The 9,231-nt window shown below is 49.3% G+C and overlaps 1 non-coding gene and 1 pseudogene across 1 annotated transcript; both read right to left on the bottom strand.

Moving 5' to 3' along the window:
• Positions 1-281: 281 nt before the first annotated feature.
• Positions 282-423, bottom strand: LOC121271437 (annotated as a pseudogene).
• Positions 424-4,892: 4,469 nt separating this feature from the next.
• Positions 4,893-5,056, bottom strand: LOC121271460. The gene has a single exon (XR_005941729.1). It is a non-coding gene; the product is annotated as a U1 spliceosomal RNA (small nuclear RNA).
• Positions 5,057-9,231: the final 4,175 nt, after the last annotated feature.

Below are 9,231 nucleotides of genomic sequence, written 5' to 3'. Positions count from 1 at the left end.
GGGGGTTTGAGAGAGATTTTTGAATGGGCAAACGCGGGGTTAAAAATGGTACGAGTAATTTGGCGGCCACAAAACAAATGGTCGGGCGAAAATGATGCGGAGATGGAATAATTAATTGCCGGCTGATAATGACAGGGAGGAAAAGAATGGGGGTTGGATAATATTTGTGAGGAGGAAAGAAAAAAAATAAATAACCATTTCTGTTTTTCAGAAAGGGTTGCTAAAAGGAAATAGAAGACAAAATGAAAGATATGATGAAGTCTATTTTTTGAATTGTGAATCAGGGGAGAGCGCGAACGCAGTCCCCCACTACCACAAATTTTGCAGTCGAGTATCCCGCATTTGGGAACATCGCAGGCGTCAGCACACCTGAAGTGCAATGGGCTAGCCTCGTCCTGGGAGAACCTTTTTTTTTGCAATAATGTACTTTATTCATAAATCTTCAAAAACATTTCGAAACTTTTTAAATCACCATTACAAAAATACAAAGGTTCAACTTTTACAAACTGAAAGCACAAGGTGTATCAGAAAAAACAATGAATATTTCAATCATTGGTAGACATACATTTTAATCTGTACAGACTGAGGGGCTCTTTACAGTTCCCAGCCCCCCAGTGCACTGTGGCAGAAAGGTCTTAGGCAGCGACCCTTCCCCATTGCGCCTTTGCGGCGGCTGCCCCAAGCTTAACTGTGTCCCTCAGCACGTAGTCCTGGACCTTGGAAAGTGCTAGTCTGCTACACTCGGTCGGGGACAACTCTTTGCGCTGGAAAACCAACAAGTTTCGGACAGACCAAAGAGCGTCTTTCACCGAGTTGATGATCCTCCAGCTGCAGTTGATGTTTGTCTCGGTGTGTGTCCCTGGGAACAGCCCGTAGAGCACAGAGTCCTCTGTCACAGAACTGCTCGGGATGAACCTCGACAGAAACCACTGCATCCCAATCCAGACCTTCTTTGCAAAGACACAATCTACAAGGAGGTGAACAACGGTCTCTTCCCCACCACAGCCACCTCGAGGGCAACGTGCAGAGGGGGTGAGACTCCTGGCGTGTAGGAAGGATCTTACAGGGAGGGCCTTTCTCACCACCAGCCAAGCGACATCTTGGTGTTTGTTGGAAAGTTCTGGTGATGAGGCATTCTGCCAAATTACTTTGTCAGTCTGCTCAGGGAACCATCCCACAGGATCCGCCCTCTCCTTTTCCTTCAGGGCCTTTAAGATGTTACGTGCCGACCACTGCCTGACAGACTTGTGGTCGAAGGTGTTTCTCTGCATAAATTTTCCCACGAGGAACAGGTGGTACGGCACTGTCCAACTACTTGGAGCGTTCCGCGGCATCGTGGCCAGACCCATCCTTCGCAACACCGGGACAGGTAGAACCTCAACATGTAGTGACACTTGGTGTTTGCATAATGAGGGTCTACGCACCGCTTGATGCAGCCGCACACAAAGGTGGCCATCAGTATGAGGGCGATATTGGGCACGTTTTTTTCCCCCTTTATCTAGAGGCTTGTACATCATGACCCTGCGGACACGATCCATTTTCCACCTCCAGATAAAGCGGAAGATAGCTCGGGTGCTCGCCACCACACAGGCATGTGGAATGGGCCAGACCTACGCCACGTACAGCAACAGCGAGAGTGCCTCACACCTGAAGACCAGGTTCTTACCCGCAATGGAGAGGGAGCGTCGCTTCCACATGCCCAGTTTCCTTTTTACCATAGACACTCGCTCCTTCCAGTTTCTAACACATGCCCTGGTCCCTCCGAACCATATTCCCAGCACCTTCAGGCCATCAGTCCTGACAGTGAAGGGGACAAAGGATCGGTCAGCCCAGTTCCCAAAGAAAATGGCCTCGCTCTTCCCACGATTTACCTTGGCTCCCGAGGCCAGTTCGAACTGGTCGCAGATGTGGATAAGTCTGTGCACCGACAGCGGATCAGAGCAGAAGATGGCGACATCATCCATGTACAGGGAGACTTTGATCTGAGTGCCTCCACTACCTGGGATCGTCACTCCTCTTATGCCTGGATCCTTCCTGATGGACTCAGCAAAAGGTTCTATGCAACACACGAAAAGAACAGGCGAGAGAGGGCAGCCCTGCCTAACTCTAGATTTAATAGGAAAGCTATCTGATTCCCACCCATTGATTGAGACTGTGCTACTGATGTTAGCATAGAGCAGTTGGATCCAATTGCGAATTCCCTCCCCAAACCCCATTTTGGAGAGCACATCCACCATGTAGGTGTGCGATTTTCTGTCAAAGGCCTTCTCCTGATCCAGGCTGATGAGGCAGGTATCCACACCCCTGTCATGTACATAGGCAATCGTATCCCTGAGCAGCACGAGGCTGTCAGAAGTCTTCCTGCCCGGCACAGTGCAGGTCTGGTCAGGGTGGATCACCAATTCCAGAGCGGATTTGACCCGATTGGCAATGACCTTGGACAGAATTTTATAGTCCACATTCAACAGTGAAATGGGTTGCCAATTTCTAATTTCCTCCCTTTACCCCTTGTGCTTGTAGATGAGGGTGATAATGCCTTTCCTCATGGATTCTGACATACTGCCGGCCAGGAGCATACTCTCGTACACTTCTAGCAGGTCTGGGCCGATCCAGTCCCACAGAGCCGAATACAACTCCACCGGCAAGCCGTCGCTTCCGGGAGTTTTACTTTTCTCGAAGGACTCAAGGGCCTCCATCAGTTCGTCAGGAGTTAGCGCTTTGTCCAGACTCTCCCGTGTACTGTCATCTAAGACCTCCGTGATAGAGGACAGGAAGGACTGGGAGGCCGTGCTGTCTGTAGGCTTCACCTCATACAATCCTGCATAGAAGGATTTGATAATCCTCAAAATGTCAGATTGCAATGACTTAACTGAGCCGTCTTCTTCTTTCAGGCTGCTGATCACAGAGCTCTCTCTGTGTACCTTTTGGAAGAAGAAACGTGAGCACGTCTCATCCTGCTCCACGGAACGGACTCTGGAACGGAAGATGATCTTGGAGGCCTCCGAGGCAAAGAGCGAGGCTTGCTGGCTCTTCACCTCTTGGAGTTCCTCCTTGATAACGACCCCCATCGACTGCAGCCAGAGCAGATTCTGCATGTTTTTCTGGAGTCGGGACATTTCCCTCTGTTCCTTTCCAGCTTTCTGGGTGCCTTTGAGGACGAAAAACCTCTTGATGTTTCCCTTGATCGCTTCCCACCAGTGTTTCAGGGACTCAAAGAGGGGTTTCATGGTTCTCCAACCTTTGTAATCCCTCTTGAGCTCCTCAATGTTCTCTGGGGTCAGCAGTTGCACGTTTAGCTTCCATGCCCCCATGCCAACCCTCTGGTCCTTCTCTAAGTGACTGTCAGCCAGTAGGAGGCAATGGTCAGAGAAGAACACCGGCTTGACGTCGGTGGATCTGACTGCAAATGCACGGGACACAAACAGGAAATCTATCCTGGAACAGATGGACCCGTCAGGCCACGACCAGGTGTATCTACGCTGCGCTCCATCTGCAGGGTTGCTGAAGACGTCGTGCAGCTTGGCATCCTTTACTGTTTCCATCGGGGATCTGGATGTAGTGTCCAATCTGCTGTCGGCCCTGCCGGATCGTCCAGCCGCATCGACGATGCAGTTGAAGTCACCGCCCAGAATGACCTGCCTGGAGGTTGCCAGCAGCAGTGGGAGCTGCTGAAAAACCTCCAGCCGCTCAGCCCCTTGTGACGGGGCGTAGACGTTAATTAAACGGAGTGGAGCATTCTTATACATTACGTCTGCTACGAGGAGGCGCCCGCCCACCACCTCCTTACCCTGGGAGACGGTGAAGCTGCCTCCCCGCAGCAGAATCCCCAGGCCGGAGGAACGAGAGTCGTTTCCTCCCGACCAGATCGATGGCCCATGGGACCACCATCGTGACCATTGCCTGTAGGAGCTGAGGTGCGGTATCGCACACTCCTGTAGAAACAGCAGGTCAGCTTTGACCTTGGCAAGGTAGTCCAAGGTCGCAACACATCGCGTAGTAGATTTAATGCTACACACATTTATGGATACAATCTTTACACCCATTTTTAAGCAGTTAGTCGCTTACCAAACCTGTTGTCTCTGAGAGTTCCTTCATGCCCGTGGTGTGCTCAAATTGCTTCACTTGGGATGGGCTGAGGAAAGCGTCCTGAACCTCCCCATTGGAGATGTTCTGCTCGGGTGGCATCTGGGGGTCCGTGCAGAGAGCGGGGTTTGAAATGTCCTCTGTTGGAGAAGCTTCTCCAATCCTCTCCCCCTCTGGGGCGTTGCTGCTCCCGGCTTCCCGGAGCTGGCGTGCGCTGAGCGCCTCACTGCTCCCAGATTCCTGGGGTTGTGGTGCACTGGCCTCTTTGGGTTGTGAGCCAAGTTGGGGTGCGCTGGTCTCCTCATTGTCTCCAATGTTCTGGAGCTTGAGTGACTCGTCCTCCGACTCACTAGCGTTTTGCCGCTTCTTCTGTTGGCGCCGCCCTGGCACTTCTTCATCCAAAGAGCTGCTGCTCTTGTTATCCGTGTCGGATAGGAGACGTCTCTTGACTCTTGTCTGGGAAGTGGCTTGGTTTCTTTTTAGCCCCTTCTTCCTTTTGGCTCTCTTCACCAGCTGCCACTCCCCCTGCTGCTTTCCCACTGCTGCCTCCTCCTCCTCCTCCTCCGTTGATTCGCTCTCCTGAGGAGTGGGTGGTTCCGGGGGCAGTGCTGTTGATTGGCTGTCTGCTGCCTCAATTAATTAATTGCCGGCTGATAATGACAGGGAAGAAAAGAATGGGGGTTGGATAATATTTGTGAGGAGGTAAGAAAAAAAATAAATAACCATTTCTGTTTCTCAAAAAGGGCTGCTAAAAAGAAATAGAAGACAAAATGAAAGATATGATGAAGCCTATTCTTTGAATTGTGAATCAGGGGAGAGCACGAACGCAGTCCCCCACTACCACAAATTTTGTAGTCGAGTATCCCGCATTTGGGGACATCGCAGGCGTCAGCACACCCGAAGTGCAATGGGCTAGCCTCGTCCTGGGAGAACCACCTTCCTGATCATGGTCTCTCCCCTGCCAGGTAAGTATGCTTAACGCTCTCACACGCTGCCAGCCCACCTCAACCACTACCTCTCACACTCACACACACACCCATTTACAAAAACCAGAATGTCACTCTATTTACAACCTTGTCTTACTGTAACAGCTGAATTCATCATTTTTATTTCATTTTACCTACACAGGAAATGCCTCACTGATACTACATCTACCATTCCTATTTGCATATTCCCCTTAAAAGGAAACAAAACATCTGCTGCTTTGCTTCGAGCTGCAGGCTGTTTTCCGCAAAGAATTGTGCCGAGGCGTGTGCACTCTGCACGGGAAGTAAAGTTTTGTCTAATCTCTGTTTGAAATAGCCTTCAGAATTTCATCTCTTTGAAAAAAACACTTTGTAAGTTTTAGACATGAAGACTGGCCTCATTCTCTTTGTTTGAAATATTTTCACCAATTTCCCTACAGAATAAATCAAACTTCCTTTCTTTAACTGTCACTTTGCAATCTGTCGCACTCTTCGCAGTAGGTTCATTGCCCACATTAATGATATAAGCAGGAGCCCCCCTGAAAGCTTCATGACACCCACGGGAGATGAATATTTCTCAATATCTTCCGATGAGACCTTCAACTGAAGACCCCACTCCACTTTGCCCTCTCGGTTGAACGCAAGAGACCCCGGGGCGTTTGAAGAAGAGCAGTGGGGGCATCCGCTGTCAACATGTATCCCTCAACCAACATCACAAAAACAAGCAATCTACCCAGTGATCTGGCTGATTATGGGAGCTTCCTGTGCACAATTTGGCTACTGTGTTTCCAACCTTACAAAGGTGACTATGCTCTAAAAGTATTTTGGATGTATTGGGGATGTCCTGTGGTCCTGTGAAAGTCCTTTAGAGAAATGCAAATCACTCTTTTCTAATGGGGTTAGGCAAACCTGGACGCAGGACCAGGGGTGAAGTGGGGAAGTTAATAATCACACAGTCAAATAAGAAACTAGGCTCGTCAATGGACTCACTGGAAAAAGGCTAACTGAGAATGATGGAAGCAACTCTATAATGTACAAGAAACCTGGAGAGTTTGCCTCAGACAAAGGCATTTTAGTCAACACATCTTCCATCATGGATGATGCTTCCAATGAGGCATTCTCGTGTGGTGTTTGAGTCACGCCTTAAATCAAAATTATGTCCCTTGTGACAGCAAATGTCTCCTAGGGACCGTGGTATTTACCTTTGTAAAAACGGCATGGTCTCCAATAAATATAGAAGTACGAGCGTGGGGGTCACTTCTCCGAACCTCAGGTGCCCATGTCTCACAACAAGTCCAGTTCAACCATCGCCCCTGCGCTCACTGACCTACCTTGGCTCCTGGCTTGGGCAGCACCAAGATTTTAACATGCCCATCCTTGTGTTTGAATTCCTCCATGGTGTCACTCCTCTCTACCTGTGCAACCTCCGTCATCTCACTCCCCACCGAGGTTACTGTGCTCCTCCAGTTCTGGCCTCTTGAGCATTGCTATTTAAAAAGTCCTTGTCTTTTATTCATTGCTTCGAGCAGCTCTAGATGGGCATCTGTACGTCCTTTCTGAAATGTGGTGCCCATAATTGAACACAATCCTCCAGGTGGGATCTAACCAGTGAATCTTTAGCATCATTTCCTTGCTTTTGAACTGTTCCTTTATTAACAAAAAGGTCCAGCATCACAGGTGCTTTAAGTCGCACCGCTTAACGTTGTTTTGTTTTAAAGTAGTTCATTCTTTAGGAGCCTGTTTCTTCAATTCACATCCAAATTTCTGTTTTTACGTTGTCGCCTTGTGCGTCAGCTCGTTGTTTAACATTGGTCTCATGTCTCATGTCGGGTCCCATGAAAGTGAGGTGTCCGTCTACAATCGAGGGAAATTCGGCTATTTTTAAGAATACTTTGACGCAATGTCCTGAAGAAAGAATGTCCAATCTAAGAGGTTTCTTTATTCTGCAAGAAAAATGTTGAAGCCTGGGCAGCTCTTTCCTGTGAAAAATGGCCCATTTCTTGACTTCTGCAAGCGAATTTCAATTTTGGAGCCTCAGGATTGCCTGCTGTGGGCGAGGCACAAAAACCATCTTGAAGTTTGTGAGAGAGAGAGAGAGAGAGAGAGATGTTTGCCATTGTACACGGGCAAAATTGCTTTCCTTGACTGAGGGCTTGTTTTGGTCAAAAATACAGGTTGCAGTACATGCCCTTCAGGAGGCCAGCTCAGTGAGATTTCCCCCACTTGGTCCCAGTTTTACCTATTTGACCGTAGCCAGAAAAATGATTTCCGTTCCCCCCCTTCCCCCGCCTCCCTCCGTACATGCGGATTCTCTTCCCCCCCTGTACATGCGGATTCTCTTCCCCCCTGTACATGCGGATTCTCTTCCCCCCTTGTGTACATGCGGATTCTCTTCCCCCCCTGTACATGCGGATTCTCTTCCCCCCCGTACATGCAGTTTTTCTTCCCACCCCTGTACATGTGGTTTCTCTTCTCCACTGTACATGGAGTTTCTCTTCCCACTCCTGTACATGCCGTTTCTTTTCCCACCCCTGTGCATGTCGCTTCCACATGTATATTGATTGATTGAGATCACCCTGCTCTACCTTCTCTACCAAATCTCACTACACTTCCACCTCCTCTGTATTGCCAGGTTCCTCATCTGAGATCCACTCTTAAATGAGCTGTAATATGCTTAGAGGTATCTTAAAACAGCAGCATTCCACCTCACTCCCTATTGGGGAGGGAGAGAATGCCTGTGAGCAGATCCTGGATACACAATGGGGCCAGTACTGAAATGCAAAGAGACTGGACAGCGCACGCACGCACGCACGCCAAATATAGTCACACTGCGCCCAGACACATTCTGCTTGGGATGAACCGCGACAAAAACCACAGCAACTCTCTGCAGACCTTCTTTGCAAAGGCGCATTCCACAAGGAGGTGAACAACGGTCTCGTCCCCACCACAGCCACTCGAGGGCAACGTGCAGAGATGGTGAGACTCCAGGAAGGATCATACGGGGAGAGCATTTCTCACCACCAGCCAAGCTACGTCTTGGTGCTTGTTGGAAAGTTCTGGCGACGAGATATTCTGCCAAATGACTTTTGACAGTCTGCTCGGGGAACCATCCCACAGGATCCACCCTCTCCTTTTCCCACAAGGTAGCCACGGCTTCCCCCGAAAGCGAAGCTGGAAGGAGGGTGGAAGATGGCTCCCTTACCATCGGTCTTCAGCGTGACCTTAACCTGGCATTTGCACGTCCAAACCCCAAAGGCGTCTCTAACCTCAGTGCAGCTCCCAACCTTGTCGACGTACCTGACGAGGAAGGTGAGCACGTCGGCGACAGGGAAGTTAGGGGTTGTAGAGATCCACCGTCACCACATGGTCCCATTGCAATGGCAGAACAAAGAGCGGCTCCACCATCAGGATCTTCATCTCTGGCTGGTGTCTCTTCCCCTCGAACACCTTCAGGAACTATTCAAAATCTGGAGAGAGTAGATAGGGAGAAACTGTTTACACCAGTGAAAGGATCGAGAAGAAGAGGGCACAGGTTTAAAGTAAGTGGCAAAACAAGCACAAGTGATAGGAGCAGCGAGTGGTCAGGTTCTGGAATGCACTGCCTGATAGCATGGCGGAGGCAGGTTCCATTGAAGAGGGAACGAGATGATTATTTGAATAGAAAGCATGTTCCGGGTTATGTGGAGAAGGCAGCAGAATGGCACGAGGTGAAATGTTCATTGGGAGAGCTGGTGCGGGCACGGAGGGCGGAATGGGCTCCTTGTGCAGCGTAAGGATTGTGTGAACGTGGATGTAGACGCTTCCGAGTAGCTGTGTAAAGTGTGTGAGCTTTGAGGTGTGAGTTTTGATTGTTCTGTTCTGTCGAAGGGTCATGAGTCAGCAGAGAGCTGCTTTAAAATGTTGTGAGGCGAAAGGTGCAGCTGACAGATTGTTTGAGAGGTGTGTTAGCAAGTGAAAGATGTGTTTGTATGAGCGACGTAGAGCGTTTGTGAGATGAGAGTGCTGTCTGTGAGCATTGGGTGAGCATGTGTGTTTTTTGTGCGTAGCTGCTGCAGGGGAGTGAGTGTGTGAGTCAAAGAGAAAGAAAGAAAGCTGGGTTTTGAAACAGATACATGGTGAAAAGTAAAGAAAGCAGATGTTTGCAAGAAAACTATTTTTAAGCATTGAAAATCCCCTGGAAATG

The sequence above is a fragment of the Carcharodon carcharias genome, chromosome 30 (genome assembly GCF_017639515.1).
Source record: "Carcharodon carcharias isolate sCarCar2 chromosome 30, sCarCar2.pri, whole genome shotgun sequence".
Taxonomy (NCBI): domain Eukaryota; kingdom Metazoa; phylum Chordata; class Chondrichthyes; order Lamniformes; family Lamnidae; genus Carcharodon; species Carcharodon carcharias.
This window is presented reverse-complemented; position numbering and strand designations above follow the sequence as displayed.